Source organism: Periplaneta americana, chromosome 15 (genome assembly GCF_040183065.1).
Source record: "Periplaneta americana isolate PAMFEO1 chromosome 15, P.americana_PAMFEO1_priV1, whole genome shotgun sequence".
Classification (NCBI taxonomy): domain Eukaryota; kingdom Metazoa; phylum Arthropoda; class Insecta; order Blattodea; family Blattidae; genus Periplaneta; species Periplaneta americana.
The window spans coordinates 12379800-12400825 of NC_091131.1; the positions used below are offsets into that span (position 1 = coordinate 12379800).

The 21026-nt window shown below is 36.0% G+C and overlaps 1 protein-coding gene across 3 annotated transcripts in view; it reads left to right on the forward strand.

Annotated features, from left to right (window-relative positions):
* snsl (snustorr snarlik) overlaps positions 1 to 21026 on the forward strand; it is a 154719-nt gene that overhangs the window by 113268 nt on the left and 20425 nt on the right. The window contains exon 1 of one of the 3 annotated variants that reach the window (XM_069846694.1): positions 11401 to 11630. The exons of 1 other annotated variant lie outside the window; for it this stretch is intronic. The gene's annotated coding sequence lies outside the window, so the exon portion shown is untranslated. Of the gene's footprint in view, positions 1 to 11400; positions 11631 to 18833; positions 18858 to 21026 lie in introns of those variants that run through there. One more of the 3 variants, XM_069846696.1, reaches the window with a different exon arrangement.

The following is a 21026-nucleotide window of genomic DNA, read 5'->3' on the forward strand; positions in this document are numbered from 1 at the left end:
ATTCAGTTTATTTATTTATTTATTTATTTAGGCCTATTTATTTATCTTATTTTATTATTTATTCAGTTATTTACGTATTTATTTATTTGTGTTCAGTTATTTACTAATCCTATTTATTTATTTATTTATTTATTTATTTATTTATTTATTTATTTATTTATTTATTTATTTATTTATTTATTTATTTATTTATTTATTTATTCCGTTTTATTTATTTATTTATTTAGGCATATTTATTTATTTGTGTAATTTATTTATTAATTCAATTTATTTATTAATTCAATTTATTTAGGCCTATTTATCTATTTATTTTATTTATTTATTCAGTTATTTACGTATTTATTTATTTGTATTATTTATTTATTTATTTATTTATTTATTTATTCATTTATTCATTTATTCATTCATTCTGTTTATAATTCCGAAGGTATGATATTTGACTTATTTTATACATTTATGTTGAAATAGTAGATCGTGCAGTACCTAATTAATTCGCATACACATTGTACTATGTAAGTAGACAGACTGCATGCAATTAAATTTCCAGAACTCGACATAAAACAACTGTACGTACAATTTTAACCATTTCTAATATTATTGTTATGTTTATAAAATTCCACACTCAAAAATGGTTCACTCATGCTTAAAAAATGTGTTATATAGTTTATCTTGCAAAAGCGAAATAATTATGGTGGAGGTGGTGGTGAACGATGATGAATGTTGATGAATGATGATGAATCGTGAATTTCACGGGGCCCGTGTAGCAGGAGTGCCTTGTGCCGCTTATGCCCGCAGCAGTGCTGCAATGCAGGTAGTCGTCCGCTGACTTATGCTCCATGCGGGCTCTAAACCCCTCCGCTCCAGATATCCGTCACTGCTGTTGATCGCGGTTGCAGATCTACAGGGGGCACACGGAGTGCCGGGTCTGCTTCCGTTATGCAATGAGGGCAGGTTCGAGTTCTCATGGGGGAAGCAATTTTCTCACGCTATTTGGGCCAGTGTATGGGAGCGATGCCCATCTAGCATCATGAAGAATTTGGGGGGCTGCGATAGGTAGCGAAATCCTGTTCCCCAAACCAGTTATAACGGCTGAAAAGTTAATTACGCTAAGCATACGATATTCTCGTACAAGTTGGATGATCGTTCACCTCTGCTGAGTCATGTGGACGTAAGGTTGTGAGCTGTCTCGCTCAGTATTATTATTTCCCGTCATTGCCTATCATTTCATCATCTGTGAACAATGTCAATGGTTTGAAAGAAACGATAAATAAATAATTAGGGATGTTGTGACGCGTTGCTATGACAACAGGATGCCGTAAAAACGTGAATGCGATTGCCTGGTGCTTTTGTAGTCTCCAGGAAGCCGTGAACATCCCGTGAAATAAACCTTGGACAACGGCAAATTAACCAGCAAGGATTCGTCGCCACTCTCTAGTCACTGTAGGCATTGTGCACAAACATTAGATGATATTAGGTAGTAATGGCTGGACTCATGGCACATGTGGTCATTGCAGCGCAAGATCACTAGTTCACATAAATAGTCATATAGGCCTATGTATTGTTTTGATTTCTAATTTTTTTTTATTTATGTAAATCAGGGTTGGCCAATTTAATATCTCTCAAGAGCCAAATTTAATTTAGAGAACTCCATCAAGGCCCAGATAATGCCACATGTTTAAATTTATCCATGCGAAAAGAAAAACAGAAGTTACAATGCACATAATTTAATAAACCAAGGTCAGATACTTGAAAATTGTCATCACAAAATTGTAATAGAAAAATATATTCCTTTTTCAGTAGGAATGTTCACAAAAATCTTATTTATTTATTTATTTATTTATTTATTTATTTATTTATTTATTTATTTATTTATTTATTTATTTACTTATTTGTTTGTTTTGTTTTGTTTTGTTTTGTTTTGTTTTGTTTTGTTTTGTTTTGTTTTGTTTTGTTTTGTTTTGTTTGTTTGTTTGTTTGTTTGTTTGTTTGTTTAACAGGGCAAAGCCCCAATTACAATAGACAGTACAGATATTCATTTAAAAAACATAGAATTACATATAACATGAAAAAGAGATGAAACACATACAAATGCAAGATACAAGTGTAAATACAAATTAAAATAGAAAATGAGAAAAAAAACAGACAAATAGATACTACCTAAATAAAAGACACAGATATAGATATAAATGCTTACTTACTTACTGGCTTTTAAGGAACCCGGACGTTCATTGCCGCCCTCACATAAGCCCGCCATTGGTCCCTATCCTGAGCAAGATCAATCCAGTCTCTACCATCATATCCCACCTCCCTCAAATCCATTTTAATATTATCTTCCCATCTACGTCTCGGCCTCACTAAAGGTCTTTTTCCCTCCGGCCTCCCAGCTAACACTCTATACGCATTTCTGGATTCGCCCATACGTGCTACATGCTCTGCCCATATCAAACGTCTGGATTTAATGTTCCTAATTATGTCAGGTGAAGAATACAATGCGTGCAGTTCTGTGTTGTGTAACTTTTTCCATTCTCCTGTAACTTCATCCCTCTAGCCCCAAATATTTTCCTAAGAATCTTATTCTCAAACACCCGTAGTCTCTGTTCCTCTCTCAAAGTGAGAGTCCAAGTTTTACAACCATACAGAACAAGCGGTAATATAATTGTTTTATAAATTCTAACTTTCAGATTTTTCGACAGCAGACTGAATGATAAAAGCTTCTCAACCGAATAATAACAGGAATTTCCCATATTTATTTTTTGTTTAATTTCCTCCCGAGTATCATTTATATTTGTTACTGTTGCTCCCAGATATTTGAACTTCTCCACCTCTTCAAAAGATAAATTTCCAATTTTTATATTTCCATTTCGTACAATATTCTGGTCACGAGACATAATCATATGCTTAGTCTTTTCGGGATTTACTTCCAAACCTATCTCTTTACTTGCTTCCAGTAAAATTCCCGTGTTTTCCCTAATCGTTTGTGGATTTTCTCCTAACATATTCACGTCATCCGCATAGACAACGGGGTAGCACTACATTAACAAAATACCTATTGCGTTTGACAACCATTGCATCGCGGAATGTTCAGGCTTTGACGCAGAATGCCTGATGTTACACAGCTGCCGGGCTACAGCAGGAAGGACGGTCCTTGATTGCCGCGTTCGTTTTCCGTGTTAAAGACGAATTATCTCTGCACCGATAATCAGTTACTTCCTCTGATATCTCGGCTATGACAACAACTGGTCGCTAACGACTCATCTGTTTACGAGTTATTTAAAGCCTTCCTGTATCATGTGGCTTACGAGATGTCAGACTTCCACAACAATCACACGCAAAATTGAGGAAAATAGGACAGTTCTAGGGCAGAAAGTCAGCCTTGAAAACAGTCGCTGAAGTTATGATTAGGGACCGGATTTTTATGTAATATCAAGGTGTGAAATATGTACATATTTATGTAAGAAAAATAAGCTGAATATGTACCAAAATATGTAAAATCATTAAAATATTTAGTATCAATATGTGGCAGGTAAAGGATACGTAAGACTCTCCAGTTGTGATTTCATAGAGCACCCGATTTTTTTACCGCACACTTGACACATTACTACTGGGTGTTCATTTCAAAGTGTGTCATGACGTCACTGTTGTTGGGTCACCGATTTGAAGCGAGTTTCAGCTTATATGTCAGAGAAGTTGCCTATTATTTAATGCGTTCTTCAATCTGAACTTGAGAACGTGTACGGTATAACTTGAACGTCGTAGCAACAGATGGCGGTCTGTACGGTCTGTGTGCTACCATAACCTCTTTCGAACTGTGTTTTGCGCCGGCAAGTCGTACGCAGGGTATTTGTTATCATCGGTTGCGTACGGTAACATTCCACAACACAAATCAAATGCTCCGTGTCCATGTTGACCGTCGAAGTTAATGTCAACAAATACGTAAGTAATCGTCTTAACCCTCTCCCCATATCCCGACAGTACGTATTTCCAAACAGTTCACATTCCTGCCACTACCGGCGTTACCGTACGTATCGGTACGTACTCTTCAGAATGAACGCCGTACTTGCTAGGCAACTTCTCTGCCTCACAGGTTATACACCTCTGCGGAAGTGTAGGAAGATTGAATTCTCTAGGCTCATCGGCTAGCCACATGACGGCATACAGCGAGCCATGACACACTTTGAACTGAGCACCCAGTATTTTTCCATCTGTAGTGAAAGCTTCGTCCATCGCAATCCATGATTTTATTTTTGTCGTTAGGGTTGAAGATACAAGGGCCATTTTAGTAGATAAACTCACTTGCACTTTATACTGTAAGTACTAAAACTAGAGAACTGAGTGTAGTGAATGACACAACAGTATTGCAAGCACTGTTTCGCTTTACTGGATTAGGAGAAAACAAGAGGAGATGTGGGACACATGCATTTTAGCTGCTCCCTGTAAGAAACAAAGTACCTACTGAAACCTCAAACTATAGGCATTTACAAACTGTTGTTTGAAAAGTGACATTCCTGTCTCATTCAGAAGGGTAGGATTATTCCAGCCGAGAACCATACTTTCTAATCGCTCGAAAAATCCCATTTCCACATAGGTCTACTAAATTTAAAGTAAAGAGGACAAGCAATAACCTGAAAAGCTATTTATTTTAATCTTTCAACATCTTTCCAGATTGTTCTTTTACTCCTGCTTCTTTTCAAAAGCCGGCTACTTTATTGCGGCTCATGTCAGACTTGACGCGGGTTTTCCCTGGAAGGATTAGGAAGAGGGTGGGTAAGGTTGCAAATTGCATGGGAACGGCTTTGTTAAAACGCGTGCAGAACAATTATAGTTCGAGACAAATCATGTCGTCCTCGTCCCACTCCACCGCATGAAGGCAATGCTACTCTCTTGTGTGATTTTTTACAATACAAGGTAGTTGTGAGAAGGTTGCCTTTTGTTCACTCATATTTACAGTGGGCGGTATGGGGTGAGTGCCTCTATTATTCCTGGAACTAAGGACGTTATATTTAGTCCCGAGATATATCTTTTCTTGGGTAGGTAATTTAAATCTGTATATTTCAATTTGTAAACTTCTCCAACAGATTTTTTTTTTCTTTTAGAGAAGCAAAAATGAATAAACCCCCTAAATATGTAGATTTATGTAATACCAAGCCATAATATGTAATGTGGGGTAAATATGTAAAAATATGTAGTATCAAATTTTAATATATTAATGGTAATTACAAGATTCGTAAAGATTTGTTATTTATATACGGTTAGGTTGAAAGGAATATAATATGTAATTACATAAAAATCCGGTCCCTAGTTATGATATAGTAGTTAAATAATTTAGCAAATCTCCAGTGTTCTCTATATTTATACCCCAATGAGTAAAAAAAAATAAATAAATAAATAAATAAATAAAAAATAAAAAAAAGCATTTACACTTGCAGTTTTATTGTTTACATGAAGCTGATAATGATTTAAATTAATTCAAATGTAGAAAAATTAATGAAAATTAAGTCAATAATCGATTTCGACTATTGCGATTCTCTACTCGCGAACCTTAATACTGATCTTGTGCACAGACTACAGCGTGTTCACAATTCTGCAGGGCCGTATATTGCGGATGTTCAAATTCGGTAATCTCTTTTTTTATTTTAAGTTGTTTTATATAATGCAACAGTAATTTTAATTTAACACAATTTAAATGCGTGGTAATCTCATTGAAAGTTAACGTATATAGTTCAAGACTAATTTTAATTCATTACCATTTAAATATTTTAAATGCCTGCTGGTTGAATGTGCACACCATCCCCAGAACGGCTTTCGTTTTATAACGTACGCTCTGCCTGACGAAGTGGGATGAGGTCTGGTCTGGTTGTCCTGTCCGTACAAAAGAACATCCCCTGCTGAGAGTTACTGCTATAATTCTTTGCGCTCGCAAGGTGGCATGGTGGTGATACTCGCTTCTCTCAAGCTCGCAGGTCGTCCTGTATACAGGCAGCTCAACTTGTCAATAGCGTTACAAAATATTGTGTTTGACGTGTGTGTTTACTGTTTGTGTGAGTGAATTTACTATGTTTAGGTTTTACTAGGGTTCATAGTTGTGTGCCGGCGCAGGTGAACAATTTAAATTACTTATTTAATGATAATAGCACTTGGAAATGTGCACTGTAAAAGATCTTTTGCAAAAGCCATTCTCTTCCCGCCCACTAGGAGAGAAATTACATATAGTGAATAAGGGTAGACCTACCCCGCCACTTCCGAATTTAGTGCAACAATATAAAACAAAAAGCGAACAATACACTAGACATTTTTCTATTTCACAATATGAAATTGTAGGATAGTTAGCGGGTTGTGGAACTTCAAACAGGTTATTTTGCTGGCCATGCTTATTGTTTGATCATAAATAATGCAATTTTGAATAACGTTATTTGTAGTTGCCTCCTTTCTCCGGCATTTGCAGGGCAGTCATTGAAACAAGGTGACTAATTTTTAAGAAGTTTTGGTGCGAGTACTTTGAATAATATTTAAATGTCATTTTCTTTTAATTTTATGTCATTTTTTCCTTTAGTTTACGGGCATTTTAATGATCATTTTAAGTAGATTTTTAGGTCATCAACATCCACCCCATAGTTATTATTTATAAATAATACTAAATTATATATTAAAAATGGCAGTTAATGTTGACCCGATATTTCACTTAGGCCTATAATGATTGTGCGAGATAGACCAACTATAGGCTATATTTTTTAACAGAACACTCAAACTTCAGGTTCAGCATACGCCACTGAATATCTGTGTTCTTTTCGTTTGTAACATTAGAAAATTCGATCATGTAACACCGTCACTAGAACTGTTGTCTTGCAATCCACTTAAAGAAAGTAGACTTCTCAACTCCCTCTTATTGTCCGACGATACGATCATATTTCATCATTTTTCGAATCTTTATCTTGGCTCCGGCTCAACGATCACAGAACTTTGCACTGTCTTTCTCTTCTATTTCAAATTCTGAGCACCTCAGCCCCAAGTTATCTGTCGTCTCGTCTTGTCTATTTATGTTCTAACCATAACCTAAATACTCGATCTCAGATCACCGGAACATTGAGTACACCTCATCGTAACACTTCCCGATATTCTTCGTCATTTGATGTCACATTCTTTGTTGATGTCACATTTTAAAGCTATTTTGGCGTTGTTTAGGTATAGGGAGGTAAGTCATAAAAATGAATTTTGAGATAATTGAAAATGAAACTTCGGACCCTTGATGCAAATAATTTTCCACACAAATAAAACACATCAAATGCTAGCATTATTTTGTTTTTTTGCACACCCACTTGTAGAATTTAATTTGTGTATTCACATGGAGAACGAAACTCCCTTTGCCAAAAAAATGACAACCCCCTTTGAACACCATCGATTTATAAACAACTAGTAAAACATTTTACATTTAATTAATTAATAAGAAAAGCGAGAATTGGGGCCTTTACGTAATTTCATTTAAGCCAAATTATAGTAAACTAGAATATGTTTAGTGTTCGCGTAGGCTTCCGTGGCTGGTGTACATGGTGTGTGGATAAGCTTCAGGGCTTCTACCGCGTTAATTTATGTTCTCTTTAACAAGAAATACACGTGTAAATGATAATTTTAAATTGCTCATCTTGCTATATAAGCTGTACCAAATTACTAATCTGTTTGTATGCTGTATTTGTGCGAGATCGTGCGTATTTGCTTGTTTTCCGCACAGAACCAATACGCGGTAAGTGTGAAATACCACATTCAGTATTCCCAACGTAACACACATAACAATTTCCCTCTTCTTACCGCTTAAGCGCGACATTCATTTTACTGCTTTAGGCTTTTAACATATTATTTTTAGAGACGTTTAACATAGTAATAATTATAAATTGGAAACTTACCACTGCAATTTCACCTAAATTGCAATGTTAATTATTGTTTTTAAATATTTGCAAAAATTAAGTAAAGTCTAATACTCCACGAAACTTGTTGCATTCCTGATACAAGTAACATTAAGGAAGCCGTGAAAAAATCAACGAGATTCCAGATGCTGATGTTATTACTGCAATATGTTATATAAATAATATTGTTAAAATATTAAAATGAAAAATAAATCATTACATAACCTTACCGTTTGTTTTAAGTTCGCATTTATAGACTGGGAAAAAAAAAGACAGACGTATATCACGGCCTGCTGGAGTATAGTAAACACAGAAAACATTTTATAGCAACAATGTTAAAGAAAGATATTTTGGTGTTCCGATGTTGCCGTCATTAAACAGAAACCAACATGGAGATTTCATTGCAACTAATTAGAAATTCGTCTTTCACGTATGTAATAAACGATCTTCGCACAAAATAATGTACAATACACGAGCGGTATGTTTGTTTTCATGTTCTCGGAAATTAAAAAAGCTCAACTACGTTTCGCTTTTTCAATCTTTTCCTCGACCATGAAAACGTCAACATACCGCTCTTGTAACGTATATTACTATTATAGAGTGGAGATACCTTTAACGAAACAGTTTTACGAGGGAGAGTCAGTAAGTTAGAAATTGAAGTAGCGACCCACATTTTTAATGAGGCATCTGAAGCTATCGTTGCAAGATAGCAGTTCGCACAAGAGAAACAAAGAAGCAGCAGTTGCAAGATTGCTGCACCTCAGAATAAATATAACATTGCCGACTTGATCCGAACATTGATGCACGCTTTGTCTCGGGCTGGTAATGATGCACTCAACACCCATCACCTGTGACTATCCGTGCTAGCATCCTGTCTGTTTGGATCAAGTTGCCATACTTTTGCACATTTGCCTCCGTAACAATTTCCATTCGCCGACCGACTCGTTCGATACTTGTCCACTATTCAGAAAACTTCTACATCCAATTGCAGGCAGCTTGATGTGACAGACAACATTTCTTAATTAACACCTTCAGTCTTGAATTTATATTTAAAACAAAATTTAAAAACTGGTCACATAATCATTCTGGGGATCCAAAATTCCCAAATTATGTCTTCACAGAACATCAAAATTTGGGAATAATTGTGACTCCTCGGGCCCCAATTTTTTTTTTTCGTTGTTGGTAACACTTTAGCATCTATTATATGCTTTATGGTTGTGATGACAGTTGGAGTTACATGTCAACATTGTGACGCTGAAATGTGTGTTCAGGTTACTGCCCAGCGACAGTCCTGATGTATTTTTATATTTGTGATGATTGGTTAATTAATATTAACCCGGCACACTCACAATCACACTCACATTCATTCAAATTTCCAGACTCTAGACACCCAGGGAATTCTTCGTCTTCAAGAAAAATTCACCGAGAGCTGAGCCCGGGAATCGAACCTGAGACCCCCTGATCTGGAAGCCAGCATGCTGACCAACAGACCAACGGAGGCAGTCAACCTGAACATTTTAAATTTTATTTTTAATTCAAGTATAGAAATTTTCAAAAATAATATTCCCCATTTCTATCACATTGAATTTTTCAAAATATTTAAAAGTATCGAAGATATTCCAAAAAAAAAAATAAACAATGTACATTATAATGTACATCAGGCCTGAAGGGGTTAATTTACTAGCTGCCAGACCTTTCGAAAATCGTACAACGGATCTCAGTATTAATTCACACTTGCAGAGGTGTCATCATTTTGCAACTGCTGCTTCTTTGTTTCGATTGTGTCACTTAAAAGCACATCGATCATCTTTGCACTTGGATAGTACTGCTCTCTAGCGGTGATAGCTTCAGACACCTCATAAAAAATTTAGGTCGTTGCTTGAGCTTGTAACATTGGCTATTTTCAATATTTCAGGCGAAAATGAAATTAGAGACAATTTTTGAAACATTTTGAATTCCTCATTCGTTAACAGCAATATAAAACGTTCATCACATGCCTGTTGTTCACAATGCATCATTTTTTATTTCCTCTTTTAGATCAAAACTATCCTATCTTGAGATCCTCTCAGGTTATAAGGCCTTTATTGATGAAGAAGAAGGACAACTAGAAAAGGAAATAAAAACATAACAAAGAATCGGAGATAGCACTTCGTGTGTTTTCTTTCGGGAGTGGTTGAGAATAGGAAGCATTACTCATTTTGACCCTCACGCATGTACAACTTGTCTTCAGAGACAAGCGACTACGTATGCGAGCTTCTCTATTCTGTACTCATTGCTATTGCATTTAGACAACCTAATATAGTCTCTACCTTACTTACTTACTTACTTACTTACTTACTTACTTACTTACTTACTGGCTTTTAAGGAACCCGGAGGTTCATTGCCGCCCTCACATAAGCCCGCCATTGGTCCCTATCCTGAGCAAGATCAATCCAGTCTCTACCATCATATCCCACCTCCCTCAAATCCATTTTAATATTATCCTCCCATCTACGTCTCGGCCTCCTCAAAGGTCTTTTTCCCTCCAGCCTCCCAACTAACGCTCTATATGCATTTCTGGATTCGCCCATACGTGCTACATGCTCAGCCCATCTCAAAAGTCTGGATTTAATGTTAATAATTATGTCAGGTGAAGAATACAATGCGTGCAGTTCTGTGTTGTGTAACTTTCTCCATTCTCCTGTAACTTCATCCCTCTTAGCCCCAAATATTTTCCTAAGCACCTTATTCTCAAACACCCTTAACCTATGTTCCTCTCTCAAAGTGAGAGTCCAAGTTTCACAACCATACAGAACAACCGGTTATATAACTGTTTTATAAATTCTAACTTTCAGATTTTTTGACAGCAGACTGGATGATAAAAGCTTCTCAACCGAATAATAACACGCATTTCCCATATTTATTCTGCGTTTAATTTCCTCCCGAGTGTCATTTATATTTGTTACTGTTGCTCCCAGGGATTTGAATTTTTCCACCTCTTCAAAGGATAAATTTCCAATTTTTATATTTCCATTTCGTACAATATTCTTGTCACGAGACGTCTCTACCAGATTAAATATATAAAATATCGTTCCCAACATGATAACTGAACTGAATTGTTGAAAAAGTCGTAAGTCGTATCCTATTACGTCATTTTTGTTATGTCTTTTTATTATTTTTCTCATGTCGAACGCACATAAATACTGTGAAATTACCCAATCTTTTCCTTGTGTCGTTAAGTTGCGTGTGTCTTCTTTTTTTTCTGCATCAATTTCATTGTTGTCTTGCGTCGTACATTGAACGTCAAGCAGAAAAACTAAAATTAAAGACATTGCACAACAAAATGACAGCAAATGATTGTAAATTGCTTGCGTCTTGTGAAGTATAGATAATTTGCGAATTACGCAACGGTACGTTGAACGCTCGGGTTTGTCTTGTGCAGCGCCGAGAGAGAGAGTGCCTTGCTTCACGCGACCCGCTGACCCACATTCCGTCTCCCATAGGTGAGCTGGCTCCTTGCTGGGCTCTCTTTCACTTGCTTTAACCACTCGGAACCCTTCTGCCGGACAGGTCGCGTGCTCCTGAAAGTACAGAGGTGCTCAACGCAAGGCCAAAAGGAAGGAAAGTGTTAATGAACCGTCACGCAAGTGTGAACAGTGTTACAGTTTGTGTGGTGATTTCTTCGTAGTTGTGGATTACTGTTTTGTTAACAATATTGTGGACTGGCAGCTTTTACACCCGTATAGTGTATATAAGGTATTGTAATACTTCAAAGTAAAAGTCTACTTTGAAAATTTGACAGAAGTTTTCAGTAACCTGGACGTCGAAGAAATAATTTATTTGCGATTTGTCCTCCTGTATGGAGTACAGAGGTAGATACCAGTGACGTAGCATGAAATTTTGAGCAGGGGAAGCTAACTCAAGTTGTTTTTCTTGTACAGGGACATCACTTTATTTTTACCAACATTTTTAACATTAACCTGGCAATACTCGGAAACACTGTTTCCCCCTTCCATTACAGGAGTTTGATGTTACTAGTGCAATATGTAAACAAATCATTTTACTAGGTATAGGAGGAGAGAAAAGTAGTGTATCCATTTATGTTGTAGGGAAATACGATATTACGATTTTCAGTTTGATCATCACTTTTGCGGAATTTATCAAAATACAGTAGAGTAGTAACATTTTTTTTTTTTTTTCAAAAACTCAACTTTTCAGGCGGCTATGTTCGTTATGTAATGTCTACTTTATTTAGCATATTAATTATTGATGTTATCATACAATATAGAGAGTGCATTTAAATTGAGGGGGGGGTCATAAGTAAAGGGCTGTAAGTGCACTTAAGTTACTTTTGAGAAAATGGGGTTTAAATATTTAAGCTTTCGTAAAATCGGTGAAATTTTTTATTTAAATTTTAATGTGTGATGCGATTAAAATATCCCTTTGCCACTAAAATTTTAGATACTTTTGCTTACACTGGATGCACTTAACTCATGTTGTTACAAATGTCACTAGCATTCCTTTGCTTCTAGCCACCTCAATTCAAAAAACGCTAATCTGAATTTTTAAACAAGTTGCCGTTCATTACAATGCAGGCTTCAATTCAGTGCGCATATTATTAAAAACATTTTGAAGTATATTCTCTGAAATTGAAATTATCGTTTCTTGAATATAATTTTTTAGTACGATATTATTAATATAGGTTCTTTCTTCTATAGAAAACGCAATCATATTTATGAAACACACTATACACTGCAGTGTTTACTTCACTGCTTGAAGACTTCGAATGCAACAGCGGCCGTAAGTTTGTGTGTCTGACGGGAGCAAGGACATTAGTGAAGGGGTGAGAGTGAAGTACATTCAGAAATGCAGGTACAATAAAAATGCAAGTAAAAATAAAATGATGTCCCTGTACATATGAGAAAACGTATTACAAAAATACAGTCTTAAAATAAATAGTAGTCAATTTCAAGTCAGCAGTCGAAGATTGGTTGGAACCTCGTAAGTAACACCAATAAGGCATGACCTCAAATGGTACGTAGTAAAATATGATTTCATATCTCTAACAAATAGACACGGTCATTTGTTTTTTTTAAATCGCACTTTTGTTCGAAAGTCAGTCTTGATAATAGAATTGTCCTAAAAATTCAAGTAAATCGGTGTCAGGAACTGTTATTTCACTCATTATTTATTATATCAGCCACAATGCACACTAACACTTTAACTGAACACAACTCACGAAAGGGATAATTCGGAAACTACATTATTTTCAATGTTAAAGCTAGCTTCTTGCGAGCCTTGCGACCAGGGTAGTTTAGTTAGAAAAGGATGGAAAATCTGCGGGGTGGGTTACACAGAAGAATGAGTGAAAGAAACCGGTCTGCTTGGAAGCTGGTGTGTGCAGGCTTCTTGTTTACTGCTGCATCACAAATCATCCTGAGCTGCCGCATCACAATATTTAACGCGTAAATATAAATTCTATTAAAATTAATAAATAATTTTGTCCATAAACTGCAGGTTTATTATGAAATTATTATTAATTGGGGAAGCTTAGCTTTTTAGCTTACATTGACGCTACACCACTGGTAGACACATTGACCGAGAGTCCAAACTATTTGACACATGATTGGCATGCATAAAGTTGGAGTTACTGCCTATTGCTTTTATTTATTTATTTATTTATTTATTTATTTATTTATTTATTTATTTACTTAACCTGGTAGAGATAAGGCCATCAGCCCTTCTCTTCCCCTGTACCAGGGGATTACAACTACAATATTAAGAATACAATTACAATTATAATTACAATTAGTATTAAATTTACAAATACAATAAAAATCAAAGTACTAAAAGATTAACTGATTAATAAAAGCTAGACAGTTTATTGTAAAAGTTAAGAAGAGATAAACATTTTTTTTATTAATTAAGTAAAAATTAAACCTACTCCACGCACTAAGAAAATGCTTAACAAGCTTGCTTTTGAACGCTACTGAATTCCGACAGTCTGTGATGTCACTGGATAGGGTATTCCACAAGCGCGAGAGCGAGATTGTGTATGATGATGAATACGATGATGTCTTATGTGTTGGTATGGCTAGTATGCGGCTATTTTGCGTGCGTGTGAAGAGATTATGATATGATGACAGGTAACTGAAACGGGAGGCAAGGTAGGTAGGTGTAGAGGTGTGAAGGACTTGGAAAAGGAGAACAAGAGAATGAAAATTTCTACGTTCGTTAAGCAGTAGCAGTTTAGAGTTTGGAAGGATGGGGTAATGTGGTCAGCGCGACGGACATCGCAGACGAAGCGAACACAAGAATTATGAACACGTTGTAATTTTTGCGACTGGTTGACATTGAGGTCAGTCAGTAGGAAATCACAATAATCGAAGTGGGGCATTACTAGTGTTTCCACTAGTATTTTGAGTGATAGCGGGAGGAATTTTCGAATGCTGTTTAAGGAATGTAGTATGGAAAGCACTTTTTTGGTAATATGGGTTACTTGGTTATTCCAGTTTAAATGCGTATCAAAGTAAACTCCAAGGTTTTTAACACAGGAAGCAAAAGGGATTATTGTGTCGTTTAACTTGACTGGAAGAGCAGGAGTAATGTTGCATAATAGACGTTGATGTCCCACTATGATTGCTTGTGATTTTCTTGCATTGAGAGTCAAACCAAACTTTCAACTTTACTGTATTAAACGATCGGAGTATGAACATTTATTTTGTTTCGTTTATATGAATCCTATAGCGACTACAAGAAAATTCAGTTCTTCAAACTGTTACGTCATTATGTTAAGATACTCGTAGTTCAAAAGGTTACGATATAGAGTCCTTTGAAGATTGAACATAACTTAGGATTTTATCAACCTTGTTATGCTAATGTATCATCCCGTTCTGATCAGGAAGTCACAACCTAAGCGATCAGAAAAGAAAGAAAAAAGCATTTCAGAAAGTATTCTTCGGCATGCACTGAAACAGTCTAGAGTAAAGGCTCATTCACAATGAAAATTAAACATAACGTAAGCGTTAACTTAACGTTACAGTAAAATCAAGAAGTCATACCAGCGAATAGGGATTATAAAGAATGGACACTTCGCGTCGGTACCTTTGATGTAGCCGGGCTGATTTCAATGACCTTCAAGCCAGCTAGAGCGTGAGATTCTGCTTTCTCCCTAGAGTTGGCGCTGACATCACACCAGCTAGCACTCGACACAGCGGAAATGTAACACATATAATTAATATATCTAGGTACATTATGTACTCAAAATGAATTGGATCCATAAAATAATAAATCCGTCATTAACTGTAATGTCTAGACTCTGGAGTTCCTTTATAATGAGAGTTGAGACGTTGACCCCAACAACAATTAAAATATGTAATGATTTGATAGCGCTGGAAATGGAAAAACAAAACTCTTACGAGAAGTAAAACCATATACCTATATTACATTATATACAAATATTAATGTATTATATTATTTTATAATATAATTTATTATATCTGAAATATAAAATATTATTATTACAAATAGTTTGTCACTGACAAATAAGGAAAAGCTGTTAACTTGAATTTATTTGAAGCAAAGCGTTACTGGATTATGCAATAAGGTAGGCGATGTTTGGATCCTGTGTCTTAATTATATTCTCAATTATTATCTTAGCGTGTGCTCGATTACACTAACCTCTAGCGCTTGAAAGTGGAACTAAACGCTGCGCACAGAGAAACAAAACACAGGAAAATTCGCTCAGTGTCCATTCTTTATAATCCCTATTCGCTGGTCATACCGTCATTCACGATGGAAACATAAACATAACAGCAAACATACTTGGTAACCATGGAAACATAACAACGACGCCATATCCTCATATTCTGTCATATATTTCAGCGCTTCACGATTGTGTTCTGTTTGCAAATCACGTAAGCATAAGCATGAAAGTTTGGAGTTTGCAAACTTTCATGTTAACGTCTTACGATAATGTTTATGTCAATGCTTATGTGAATCATTGTGAATGATCCCATTTGATAGCCTGGGCTCAAACTTCTGTGTTTATGTTACGGTTATGTTTAATTTTCATTGTGGATGGGCCTTAACGTAGCAACAGCAGTCGGAAAATTGCATCGATGTTGCCAAGCTGTTTTAGCTCAGTTCATATCGTGAGTAATTCAAGAAACTTTTATCCAGAGTTGAACCTCTTCGAATCCTGGAAAGACCAAATTCAGTATTAGATCTAGAATCCCCATTTTCTTTTCCACCTCACCTTTCTTCATTACTACCGATGAAGCAATCGCTTAACCATCCCACATTCCGCTTGTTAAATCTGAAAGACTTTCTAACATCATTAACTGGCTGAAAGTTGTACACATTTGTGTTTAATAAAGACGATTCGTATAGTTCCCTCGTAGCTTTTGTACGTCTTTGTAGCACTAGTGCCCGTAAAATTAGCCATTCTGAGCTCTAGAAATGTTTTACTAAGCTGGCGAAGATCCGAAATTAACATTCTACGATTGTTTTTAGTACGCATAATTTATAGTTAGGACTAGAAATATGCACTTCAATTTTATACATTTGAAACATAGTTTATAGCACTACTGGTAGTAAGATCTAAGCATGGCCTTCTACTGCGGATTGAATTACTTACTACGGGTCTTCATGCATAAAAATCATAGATTTTACTACAAAAATGGTAACAAAAGCGTTTACTTCAACTTTATGCATACCACGTATCGAACTAGTTTTTCCTAACTTCTCCAGATTTCATATAATACAAACAGGATGAATCGTAAGTAATATCATTAATTTCAGGGGGTCATTCTTTGAGATATTTCGGACAAAAAGTTTAATACAATTTCGCTCATTTTTATACCTTTTCGAGATAAAAATGGTTTCATATTGTCGTTGTTCCGGCAATAACTCCTATGTGACATATTTATCGATTTTCATATTTTTGTTCTATTAAATAACTTATTTAGTGATACAGCAAATAAAATCTCCTATATGTAATTACATTTCTTTCTTTCGAAAATGTAATAATTCACAATCTCCCATGCACTACTGCCATAGAAGAATAAATGTGTTTTCTCTTCCCACTGAAAAATTTCATATTTTGCACATAGGAGTTATTGCAGGAACGACGAAGATATGAAACATTTCATAGCGTGTTTTGGGAAAGCCTTTGATTTAATTCCCAATATGCTTAGTAAATTTAAGGGAGCAGTGTGGTATGTTAATAAATGATTGGAACAATTTTAGTTTTGTCCTTTTTTTTTCGTTATTGGTAACTCTATAGCATCTGTTAGTGCTTTATGGTTCTACTAACAGATAGAGTTGCTTGTCAACAATGTGACGCTGAAACGTGTGTTCAGGCTACTGCCCACTCCAGCGACAGACCTGATATATTGTATATTATATTTTTGAAGATTGACTAATTAATATTAACCCGGCACACTCACAATCACGCTCACATTCATACAAATTTCCAGACTCTAGACACCCAAGCAATTTTTCTTCTTCAAGAAAAATTCACCGAGAGCCGAACCCGGGAATCGAACCCGGCACCTCCAGATCTGGAAGCCAGCGTGCTGGCCAACAGCCCACGGAGGCAGTCTGTCCTTTAAATGTGCAGAAATTTCATCCGAACAAATGTAACATTGTAAAATTTCTTTGCAGAACGAAAAATTACATTCGTTCGGATCAAATTTCTGTACGTTTAAAGGACAAAAAAAAAAAAAAACTAAAATTGTTTCAATAATTTATTATCAATATTATCATAATGCACTGCTTTCTTAAGGGGATGCGCTACTGAATTTTCTAATTTCTACATTTTAAGAGATAATGTATTGAAATTATATTATGATCATGATTATGAATTAATCAGGAAAATTTCAATGATATAAGTCAAGAAATAACTCTTTTAAAAATAAAATTTGAAAATAACACGTTTATTTTTGGAAACCGTTTTTTGGAATCTAAAACAAGAGTTTTTTTTTTATAGTGCATATAATAGCTGAAACACAGGTTGTGGTAATGGAGCATTGGAATTTAGCATATGAAGAGTAAAATAAAAAAAAAAACATGACATTTCTTCAAAAACTGTCATTTTTCAGTAGCGCATCTCCTTAAATTTACCAAGAATATTGGGAATTCAATCAATGGCTTTCTCAAAACACGTTATGAACTGTTTCATATAAAACAATTTTTATCTCGAAAAGGAAGCCAAAACGAGCAAAATCGTATTAAACTTTTTTGTTCGAAATATCTCAAAGAATAACCTCCTGAAATTGATGACATTACTTACGGGTTCATTCTGTGTATATAATTTTATAAAATACATTCTGCGACTTACACTTAAAAATAATTCTACGTTGTAAATAATAATGTATTTTATTTCTTTTCGTGAGACATCCGGAAACGGGCACGGCCAACCACAACCCAGATTGTAGTTGGCCGTGGTTCAGGATATAGCCGCTGTCTGATTGTATCATTGGCTTCATTCCATTCCGTTGTTCTTTTTTTTCGTAGAACTACGTCCATTCCTAGTGTGGATGAGTGGATACGTACGAAGTTTCGTACAAAAGTTAAAAAAAAAAGCGAAATTTGAAACGCTTACTTCACGGAAATTGTAAAAGTTACGTTAATTATTTGTTCACGGTTGAATAGACGACAGATATCGCTTCTTAACAATATGTAAACCGGTTGTATCAGAAGCGTGAGGGGAGAGGAGAAGCGCAGCGAAAATGGCCGTTTTTAGTGACATCGGCGCAGTGCAGCGGTATGAGCCAGGGCTGATTTCTTCAGCATGACTTGAAATACTGAAGCGATTAGTACCTCGTTCAGTAGCTTAAAGACAACGCTATCAGTGGATAAAAATACCATTTATTTGCGAGTTAAATACGAGAGCCAGTTTGTGAGAGTGGTATTGAAAATTTTAAAAATCCCAAGAAATTTCAAGCAAAATACCATCGCGACCAGCGAAATACAGTAAAGGTAAGCGTTCACTACATCGTATCGCACTCATCGGACGAATCGCACGGATCGGAAAAGGACTAACTTTGCTGTAATTGTTATGTAACCGCGTCCACTACATCGTATCGCACGCATCGCCTCTCGGCAAATCCGTCCACGTTTCTCGGATGAGCAACTTTCCCGATGCGTGCGATCATGGCCTTCTTTAATAAATCAATTTTAATTGGTCAACTGTTACTATTATGTTATGCCATGTTCAGTGTCGCGCCAAAATGGCAGACGGAAAACTTATTTCGCTTGTAGAAAATTGCGAAGAATTATGTAATTTGAGGCGTTCCCATTACAATAATCAAGTCATTTCTTACATATATATTATGTAACCAATATTTCTTTCGTTTCTTCCTCTTCAATTAAGACGCATGAAGCAATTACAAATTCTTATTCGTTAACAGTCATAATTAATAGACCTAACCTCAACTCCTCTGCTTTCAGCAATGTCAATATCGTACGACGTCATGTTCTAAACAGCTGATAGGGGAATCCGATGAGGCGATGAGGTGGAGCCGTTACAGTGAACGCACTGCACTTAAAATATCCGTTGCGTGCGATTCGTACGAGGAGTGCGATACGATGTAGTGAACGCTTACCTTAAGAGGGTGGCCGAGGGTACAAGGATTACTAAAGACTACATAAGTTGGAAGTGGAACGAAACGAGTGTACAGAGCCTTGTTAAAAGCTGTGCGCTAGAGTGGAAATTCTGTTTAGTGTGTAGTGGAAATAGAACTGTTGTAAATAATATAGGTGGCTTTGACATGAAGTGGTTTTCAGATGTTTCTGTTATTCAGATTTTTGTAGTTATTCTTTTATTTTTATTGTTTACAATAGAGCAATTAAATGGAGAACAGAACATAGTTCGTTACTTTTAATAGCACATAGTAGTTCTACGTTTAAAGGGGCCCCATACACGCAAAAACTTACCTGGAGCTAAGTCTGTCCATACCTAAATTCGCAGACAAATCACCTCGTGTATGGGCGAAAAGTATCAAGACTTTTGGTCTTGAGACAAGTCTCCAGATTTCTGCGACTGCTTGAAATTTTCCGACTGTTGCGCTCTCCAAATTAAGTGACAGAAAAAGTAAACATAGAAACAAAAGTTACTGCAAGCATCTGGTCGAGATTTCATCACAGTCTAGTATATACAGTCGCGAAGCTCAATACGTAGTAAATATGCAAACATTAGATAGTTGCGCACCACCAGGATCGCTAATATCGCCTCATTACAGGCAATGCAAAATAGTACCGTCACAGTCTATTGTTTCTAGCACCCTCAAAACCTAAGCTTCGTGACTGTATATAGTAGACTGTGATTTCATTGTTACATTTCGTACTTCTCTGTAGCGAAATGGGGGTAAACTATGAAAGTTCAGATTTAAGGAACTATTCTCATGAATTTATATAAATTAATATTTTCCGTGCTTATGGAAAATCAAAAATATATTCCAATAACACGCTGTTTGTGTATGATCTATGTTCAATTATAAATTACAACAAAGAAACTACAGATTTGCTAGTTCAGAATGACGCCAAGGAATCGCGAACAAATGAAAGCAGAACCATGGAGGAATAGCATTTCTCGAATGATTGCTTTTCTTTATGGGATATAGCAGAGTTCTCCGTGGATATTCAGAGTACCGCAGTCCTCTGCGTCGGAAATGTCGACAAATCAGCCATTGTTATTCCAGCGCGGGCTATTTGACGTATACAGTTGTACAGGGAATGAGTGTAGCTTATGTAGCCTAAATCATAGTCATATATTCTTAATTTTAAGGGACACGGACATTGGCCTAAATTGAGTTTTACTTTAAATGTTCATTTCCCATGCGTGTTGAAATGGAATAACAATGGCGGCCGATTGTGTTACTCTGGGTATCCACGGACTCTGGGATATAATTGACTGTTAAAGTCTTACGGCTTCTTGATGAACTATGAGTCTAGGAGGATGTATGGACAATTATCCAATTCAGACTTACCTCCAGTTAAATCGTTGCGTGTTTGGGGCCCTTAAAAGCAGCTGTGTTTTTTTTTTGTCCGAAACCAAAGCGACTTTTAATTAAGGATTCAGGAAGGCAGAATTCAATAATTTACCAAGAGTACATCTATTTGTGGTGGCAATACTTGGTAACAGAGTGT